The 10141-nt window shown below is 35.0% G+C and overlaps 1 protein-coding gene across 1 annotated transcript in view; it reads right to left on the reverse strand.

Moving 5' to 3' along the window:
• The window catches only part of COG5 (component of oligomeric golgi complex 5), a 299347-nt gene that overhangs the window by 202902 nt on the left and 86304 nt on the right, over window positions 1-10141 (reverse strand). The window lies entirely within an intron of this gene.

Raw genomic sequence — 10141 nt, forward strand, 5'->3', positions numbered from 1 at the left:
GCAAAAATTAAACTGGATTTTAAAAAGCAAAACCAAATCATTATTATCTACAGAAAATACACCTTGAAAACAAAGGCACAGATACCTTAAAACTAATGGGTAAAAAATAATATCAGATACGGATTTTCATTAGGGATAAAGACATACATTTTATAACAACCAAAATGTACATGCACCCAGTAAAAATACATGAAGCAAAAAATGGAAAAAGTGAAAGGAAAAATTGACAAGCCTACAATTATAGTTGGATATTTCATAATTCTTGTTTCAGTAAAAAGTTCACTTCATTGAAAAAATTAATAGAACAGTAAACAGAAAATCAGTAAGAATAGAGAAGACTTTATAATACTATCATCAACTTAACCTATTTAATAGACTACTGCACCCAACAATGGGAGAAAACACATTACCTTCAACAATACACAAATTATTCATCAAGACAGACCATATTCTGAGCTACTAAACAAATTTAAAATTATACTAGCTATGTTCTCTGTCTACAATAGAATTAAATCAGAATTCAATAACAAAAAACTTTGGAAAAAAATCACCAAATATTTACAAATTGGAACACACACTTTTAAGTAACGCATGTATTAGCAAAGAAACCCTAGGGTAATTAGAAAACATACTCTACTAGGTAATATAAAAAACACCCAAATTTGTAGGATGTAGGTAAAGCAGTACTGAGCACATATTAAAAAAAACAGATTAAAATTAATGAAAGAAACTTTCAGCAAAGTAGAGAAGAAAATACCTAAGAGCAGAAATCAATAAAACAGAAAAACTACAAAAGAACATTTTCATTAAGAACAATGAAACCAAAACCTAATTATCAGTAAAGATCAATAAAATTGATAAGCCTCCAGAAAGACAATACAAATCTCCAAATATTAATAATGAATGATACCATATCAGTACAGATGCTACAGATATTAAAATATAATAAGGAAAGAAATATTAAAAACAAATTGATGCCAATAAATTTGACAACTTAAATATAAACGAATTATTTTAAAGATATTAATACCCACAAAACAGACACAGAAAAAACAAAATCTGAACCTATTACCAATTAAATAATTTGAATTTATAATTAAAAACTTTAAACAATATAAAACCTCCTGGCTCAAATGTCTTCTCTAGTGAATTCTATCAAATATTTAAGAAAAGATTAACACTGATCTTACACAAAGTTTTTCAAAATTAAAGGAATATTTTTTAACTCATTTTATGAGTCCAACACTGTCCTGATTCCCAAACCAGACAAAAACATTACAATAAAGGAAAATGACAGAGCAATATCACTTTTGAACACAAAGGCAAAAGATTTTATCAAAATAATTTCAAATAAAATCATGCAGTATCTTAAAGGGTAATCTATCATAACCAAGTAGAGTTTACTTCAGAAATGCAAGGTTGGCTTAATATTAAAAAAATCAATCTATGTAGTCCCAACTACTTGGGAAGCTGAGGCAGGAGGACTGCTTGAGCTCAGCACTTTGAGTTGACTGCACAACATACACAGTGAGACCTCATTTCTAAAAAATATATAAAAATAATAAATCTATGTAATTTACCATTTTAACAGATTAAATGAGAAAACCTGTACGAACTCTCAGTATATGCAAAAAATCATTTAAAATTTTTATATACATTCCTGATAAAAATTCTCAACAAACTAAGAAAATGAAACTTTATCAAACTAAAAAATGGAATCCATCAAAATTCTACATATAACATCAAATTAAATAGTGAAAGACTGAATGCAGCCAGGCACAGTGGCTCATGCCAGTACTAATCCCAATACGTTAGGAGGCCAAGGTGGAAGTTTGAGACCTGCCTGTATAATATAGCAAGACCATGTCTCTACAAAAAATAAAAAATTAGCCAGGCATGGTGGCACATGCCTATAGGCTCAGCTACTTGGGAGGCTGAGGCGGGGGTATCCCTTGAGCCCAGGAGTTCAAGGCTGCAGTGAGCTATGATTGGACCATGGCAGTACTCTAGCCTGGACAAAAGCATGAGACCCAATCTCTAAGAACAACAACAACAAAACAACAAAAATAAATAAACCGAAAACTAAAAACAAAGACTGAATGTTTTCCCCAAAGATATGGAAAAAAAGCAATTATATCTGCTCTCACCATTTCTACTCAACACAGTACTTGTGATCTTCACTATGGGAACAAGTCAAGACCAAAAAAGGTATTTAGATTAAAAAGGATGACATAAATCTCTATTCATTCAAATACAATTCTATAGGAAGATCATAAGGAATCAAGAAAAAGAGAATTAAATGAGCTTGACAAAACCATAAGGTTTAAGTTCAATATATAAAATTCAATCACATTTCTTTATATAAAATCAAAATTTTTAAATACTGTTTATTACAGTATCAAAAATGTTATACGTCCAGCATTGCCCAGCTTGACACAACATGTACAAAACCTCTACACTGAAAAATACAAAATATTACTGAGAAAAATTAAAGACAATATAAATAAATGGAGAGATATACAATGTTTAAAGACCAGAACATTCAATATACGAATGTTCTCCAACAGACCTATAGATTCAATGTGATGCCAATCAAAATGCCAGCAGGTATTTTTTGGCTTCCATATGAGATGTGGAAAACTAGGAAGAACATAGCTTACACTCAGACAACAAAAAAGAACAAGGGAAAAACAAACAAATAATCTGCAAATAGAAACTTTTCTTGAACTCATTAGAGCTGAGGTTACAAGACAACCAATCAACCCAATCTCTAATGAAAGACAGATGCCTTGAAGGACAATGCGACATGAGCACTTGAGGACCTAGGAAGACAATCCTGGACACCAGTAAAAATAATTCAGCTAAAATTGCTAATGAATTGCAAAAAGGCTGAATGTGTGCCAGCAAGAAAATATAGAATCCATAGAGTCCACAGACACAAAGGGAATTCATACCCATTCACAGGTTCTTTTCCACAGACCTCACCAGCTGTTCACACACACACACACACACACACACACACACACACACACACACACACACACAGAGTGCCCAGTGAAAGGCCTGAGGCAGCATCCTCATGATGCAGGCATGGGGGAGAAGAACAGCAGCCACTAAGAGAAATGTATGAAATCTAGCCTGGATTCTTTCTACCGTCTTTAATATCATGGAGTGGGATGGAGAGGCTTAAACCACTGAGGGAGGGGTAATGGACCCTGTCACTCTTTGGACATTGTTGAAAACCCTTTAGAACTAGAAGGAAACAGGGGGAAAATAAAAAAAAACAATCCTGAAGCCCTGTAGGAGGGAGAAGGAATTCACCCTACAAGTGGAAGTAGGTGAGGGAAACTGAGAAGTTCCATTCCCCAAACAGAAGACACTGTGGTTGCCCAGTCTATTATAGTGGCTGTGTTGCCACAGTGGATACAATACTGAATCTAGATAGAGATGGTGGTGATCTTGGTGGCACAGGCTTGAGTGAGCCAGACTGTCTGGCAGCTGCAATTTGTTTTCATAGTTTGCAGTACCAAAAAAGATGTTTTTAATCTGCCAATCTTCTAACAGGCAGACTTGAAGGTTAGGCCATTGGCGACAGGCCAGGAGTCAGTAAAAATAAAACAAGGTTAATCAAGGAAAGTATAGGTCAGAGCTATGAGGATGGAGAGATCCTCTGTATTCTGTAGCTGGCATTGACTCTGAACAGCTCCATCAGCTTTTAATTTGGCTGAACCATCAGTGAAACAGTCCCAGGTATTTACAAGAATTTCTATAAATTGAAGGCCCCAATGAACCAGTGACTTCAGGTAGCAAAGTGAGAGAGAAGTTTTTCCCCCAAAAGTGTACCTTTTACTTCTTCAGAAAAACAAAATGACAGTAAGGCCAAGCCAGCTGCATCTCTGAACACACTATTTTCATTTGATCAATGAGGTCTACTGGGCCCTTCCTCATTAACCATCAAGTACGACTTAACCTACCCCAAAATGGGGATACCAGGTCAGAGAGTCACAGACATCTATAGTCGAGGTTTTTTGTTTGTTTGTTTGTTTGTGTTTGTTTGTAAGAGACAGGGTCTCATTCTGTTACCCAGGCTGGAGTACAGTGGTATGATCATAGCTCACTGCAGCCTTGAACTCCTTGGCTCAAGCAATCCTCCACCTCAGCCTCCTGAGTAGCTGAGACTATAGGTTCACACCACCATGCTCAGCTAATTTATTTTTTGTAGAGACAGGGTCTCACTATGTTGCCCAGGCTGGTATTGAACTCCTAGGCTCAAGTGATCTTCCCACCTTGGCCTCTCAAAGTGCTGAGATTACAGGTATGAGCCACTGTGCCCAGCCAGGTATTTCATTTTAACAAGAGCTTAGCATTAGGCTAATAGTTATCCTCCTTTTCAAAAGAAGTGTACTTGGTAGCTGGGTCAGGCAGGTGGCACTACTGTACTGGGAAATGGCCTGAGTTCCCCAACAGCCACCAAGCCTTTAACCGAAGCTGTGATTTTCTTTCCTCCTGGGATGATACATTTTTTAATTCTTACTCTTTTGCTGGATCACCTAGGAAAGGAACAGGGGATCACCTATCTACATGCAGTAGCCCATGAATGGGAGAGTCTCCTCTGGATCTATAAGCATTCACAGTATAAGAACATAACAATTATCAATAGCAATTATACATTTAGCAAAGGAAGCCAAAATAACAATACACTGAATAGGCCCACAGGATCAACCTACATTTTAGCGTTTTTGAATCTGAGTGCTTTTCTCCCCTGCAAGAACACAGACCAAGGAATTTAACACATGCATAAAAGGGACTATAGTCATAGCTGCCAGGAGACTACATTATTTCCTTACCAGGAACATGGGGAGTACAGAGTAGTGGGGGAGGCAAGCCTGCAGAGACTAGGAAGACTTCTCTTTTCCTTTGGCTTCTCACTCCAGGGTGGTGTCACTTCCTCCCTTGCATACCCAAAGCTCCTGCAAGGGCCTGGGCCTCTGGTTCTCTAATTTGCCCCTGTGCATGCTGCTCTGGCTCCACCCTACAGCCCTCAGTAGCTTCAGCTTCCCTTGCCACCTACTGAGCTTTCTCCACATGACTATGTAGGAGGGTAACTTGGGCATCTCTAGTCAACAGAGTTAGAAACGTTTAAATTCCTCTCTCTCCTGAGGTTTCCTACCATACTTGGCATTTATCTTAAGCAGCTAAGGTTAGAGCAGAGAGAAAGAGCAGCTATGCACCAATAAGCAAGACTTTGCACTTACATTCAATTTCAAGTGGCTGCCCACTCAGACTTGACAAATGAACTTATAATATATTTAGTCTACCCAAAGCTCTACATCCTCACTGCTGGCACCTTTTATTTTAGCACTGGAAAGCCCTCGATTCAGGAGCTACAACCATACTGCCTTTTGCCTTAGGGCACTGAGGCCTCCATAATGGAATAAAGTTCTTTCTTCCTCCAGCCTAGAGAGTGAGCAAAAAACAAAGCACCATTTGAGCAGCTTCATTTAATTCTCTCTCTCTCACTGCTCAGCCTCAAAAAATTCATTACTCTCTACTATCCCACTACTTAAACAAGAGCATTTGCTACTGGTGTCACATCCCCTAAGCTGGTCCACAACAACCCTGTCCTTTCTCTTCCAGGAGGCCACATCCCTGTCAACATCACATCTCTGTCACCAAATGTGTAAAAAATTATTAAGGGTCTAGGATTTTAGTCTACTTATGAGCTATGAAGCTTGCCTGTTACTATTTCATGGATGGTGGCAGAACATAAAATATGACTGGGTCAGAGATAAAGGACTTTATTACCCATGATACAACAAGCAGTATAAGCATCACATCACTGGCAGTTTACCTCGCCCCACCAAGTGCCCCTGGCTGAGGGACCTGGGTGGATGCTCTGTATACTGTGGGTTTCCATCACAGATGAAGAACACTAAGCTTGGGAAATACGCCATTCTTATAACAAGCGAAAGCAAGTCTGCTTGTAAGTTCTTTGTCTGAAGTAATGACTTCATCCCTTGAGGTTACTAGTTAAAAATACAACCCTGATAAATGGACCAGGTAAAGAGCATTCAGGGCTTCGCATCCTTGGCAGATCCAGCAAGAATGTTCTGGAATGCTCAGGGCTTCTGGTGGATGGCTTCTCCTAGAACACTACTATGCAACCTAATACCAGAGGTCTTAGGCAATATAAGAAGGCAAGAAAATAAATAAGTCACACATGTTTCAGGAAGAACTCAATTATCTTTATTTGAAAACAACATTGTCTACATAGAAAATACCATGGAATTCACAAAACAGCTCCCAACACTAATAATGAGTTTAATAAATTTGGAGTATACAAGTTCAATATACAAAAACCAATCATATTTATATAAAGAATAAACTGGAATTTCTTTAAAAAATAAGGTGTTACTTCAATAGCACTAAAGAAATGAAATAATTAAATATAAATCTAACAAAATATGTGCAGGACACACAGGCTAAAAAATTAAAAGATACTGATAAATCAACGAAGCTCTAAATATAATAGAGATACGGTGTCTGTAAGTTAGAAGACTCGATATTGTTAAGATGTCAGTTCTCCCCAAATTGATGTAAAGATTGTCTGCAATATCAACCAAAATAACAGAACTTTTTATGTATTATAAACCTAAATGGAGACTAGAAGATAGCAATAACTGAAGATATATTGCTGAATCTATCTAGCAGAAAGTCACCAGTGATCAGAATCTCTAAGAATTATTAGTAAACTCTTAACATGTATTCATTTTCCCAAATGGATGAACCAAGTACCACAGTGGATGTTACCTAGCCTACAGTGGAACTACAGCCTACAGAACTCTACTATTCTCTGGCCCTACACATAAAGATTGGCAGCCTTCTTATAAAAGCATTATGTACCTAACTAGTATCAATAGTAGACCATTAAATCATAGACAGCCATTCAGCTATGTCTCCCACCAGAGCATAAGACTCATAATAGCACAAAAAAGGGGACTTGACATAGCTTTGTTAAATATATAATCTGGTTGATCAAATTGACTTGGCCTCAGGACACAAAATGAATTTGATTCTGCATAGTAACTTAGAGTGAGAGAATTATACAAAGAAAAGAAGCAACAGAAAAGAGAAACCAATGACAGGGGTGGAAGCACAAAAATGGCTATTTGTATAATTCTTTGATTAAAATGTAAGAAAAAAATCAATAAAATCCATAACATTTAAAAATGCAAAAAGAGATTAATAGTCAAAATAGTAAGCCAGAGGACTGGAGTGGAGATAATAATTTGGAAAAGGCTCCAAAGTAGACATGCCCACAGCAGAAGAGAGAGGTTAAGCTGTAGTAACAGTCACAGAGTCCAAAGTCTCGGTTTGGATGAGAAAATGTAAAAACAAATGCTATGTATATTATAATGTATGTGATGTTAGCAAATCACTTATAAATACGTAGTGATTTTTCACACTATGTATATATAAATTGGAAAATTTTAAATGCCCAACTTAGATGAGGTAGATAAGGATAGGGAAGAAAGGCTTGTGGATTTTTCTGTTAAGTTTATGCCATTCTGATGCATGTGCTTTATCCAATATAATCAGTTTTTAATTATTCTCTTATAGAAAATGAATCACCAATGTTGTTAACTCTCTACTACCTTGGCTACTCCGCACTTGATGGAGGTTTCAGCAGATGGTCCATTTCTGTTTTTCTAATAAAACATTTGTTGAAAGAAATTTAAAGTTGAGAAGCCAAATGAAATTTCTGAATTGGCTTTAAATCGAAATAATCCTTTCTTCCATGGTCTCCAGTATCAGAAAGAGTTCAGAGTTTACTATGTTAAGTATCCATTTGAAAAAGCACTCTTGAAGCAATATAGTTTAAAAAGTAATTATCAGCAGTTAGAAACTGCTTTTGCATATATACTTTGCAATTGTTTCAAAGCACTTTCAGTTATGGTTAATTCCAATCCAATATTATTTGACTTTTTTTACTTACAAACTCAAGAGAATCATCAAAAATAGAGCATCAGAAGTAGCCACAAGCAGGGTAAGAATGATTTGATGTGAATAGTGCAATGTAAATATAACAATAAGTTACTCTCTCACAGTTACAGTTGTCTAAACTTAAAGATGACAAACATATAAAAACTAAAAATCAAGGACTCCCCATATCAGGAATTTTAGGAACCAAAACAGATATGCAATCAAAATATTTATAACTGAAAAGAAAATCACAACTTTTGAAAAAGGGTTTTAATTGAGCTGTATTTTGGGATTAAATTTATAGCTATTGGTTAGTTGTCAGAAAAGCCAAACTGCTTTCCCAGATTATTAATTAAATAAAAATTTAACCTATAAGATTATTTTATAACATAAAATTTGGTTTTAAATCACCAATTGTAGCATTTTCCAAAATTAGTATCCTATATGAATACAAAATATATTAAATGCACAAGTGTGAAAAATCTGTGTTACTATGGAAACAAGAATCTTTGTAAATTCTGATATATGTAATTTGGCATGAATTTATTTCATGAAAATAATATAATATGATTCTAAATCCAGTGGTTTAGATATTTACATATTTGTTAAAAACAAAGGAACTTAGGACTACCCTTGTTAAGATTTCAGAGAACCTTATAATCACCAAACCAATCTGTGGTTTTTTAAAAAATAATAATATTGTAACTAAGAAGTGCATACAATATAAGAAATTGCTGTTTGTGATATTTTACATATCCTTAGCAAGTCACTTGTACAGAAAACAAAAAGCAATATCCTTACTTGAGCTTTTTTGCTACCATTACCACTTACAGTGATCCCAGATTTTGTTTTTGCAAAATAATCTGAATAGTACTTGGAAACCTTGTCTCACAAAGAGTTAAACAAAGCACAGAAATATACTTCAACAAAAAGAATCAAAACAATACTGTGACCTAAAGAAAGCTTCACTTGCCAAAAGTTATACACTAATAAGTTGCGACTAAATCCAGATCACCCAATTCTATGTCTCAAGTACCTTCATTTACAAAGAGAGAGGGCCAACTATAGTAGGGTGGGGTTTGCAGAATTCTAACACTGACTCTGCTGTTAACCTACTTAGACTTTTTGAAGTCACTAAATTTCTCTGTGCCTTGGTTTCCTCTACCATACGGGGCTATTCTGATGATAAACATAAGCAAATACTTGAATTTTTTGGCAGAAAAGCACTATATATATTTCCACTATGTTAATAATTTCCTCATCCCCACCTCAAGTTTCATTGATGCTAACTGATGCTAACATGTTTTTCTGGGTTTTTAGTTTTAAGCTTAAAATAACATTGTGAGAGAGAGTGTGTGTGTGTATCAGCCATCTCTTAACATGGCTATCATTCTAACAAGATTCTTTTTTCTGACTTTCAAAATGCATAAAAATAGCATAACATTTTCATTTTTAGTATTATCAAAGCCTTGCCACCCAAGGCTGTGCATAATATTTGAGAAATTCACAACAAAATTTTCCACCACATTGCTCTCAACTTCTATAGAAATGCAATTAAAAACTCATATACTAGTCAGCCATTGCCCTATAAAGCTTAAATAATACCAGTGGAAGATTATAAAAATGCATTTTGCTTTTCAAAATAAGAGAATAATTCCAATTATAAATAAAAAACCTAGCATACATTTTGAAAAATGAATACTAACAGTCCTAAAATAATGGAGATATATGATTTATATTCTAAATAATTCAACCATCTGCAATTGTCTTCCATTTTGTCAAGAGACAGAATCCGGCCACTTGATATACTTAAGTCCAAAAAAATTATCCTAACTATTAATAGAAACTTATTTATAGGTAACCAAAATTAATAGAAAATTTAATGTTAAAATATTTTAGATTCAATACTTAAACCATTATTTTTATTTTGAAAGTATATCTTAAAATAACTTTACAACTTACAGACATTACTTTTTCCTTTGACACATCTATTTACTAACAACATTAGCATGCAGCTACATATTTAATATAATATTTAAGAAGTAGCAATCCACTCAGAAATGTGCCCAGGTCAAAAACAGAACTAGCCAATTGAAGTAAAATATTATGGCACATGATCAGTATATACCTACCAAATGAAAGGATTACCAAAGGAGAA

Source organism: Microcebus murinus, chromosome 9, assembly GCF_040939455.1.
Source record: "Microcebus murinus isolate Inina chromosome 9, M.murinus_Inina_mat1.0, whole genome shotgun sequence".
Classification (NCBI taxonomy): Eukaryota; Metazoa; Chordata; class Mammalia; order Primates; family Cheirogaleidae; genus Microcebus; species Microcebus murinus.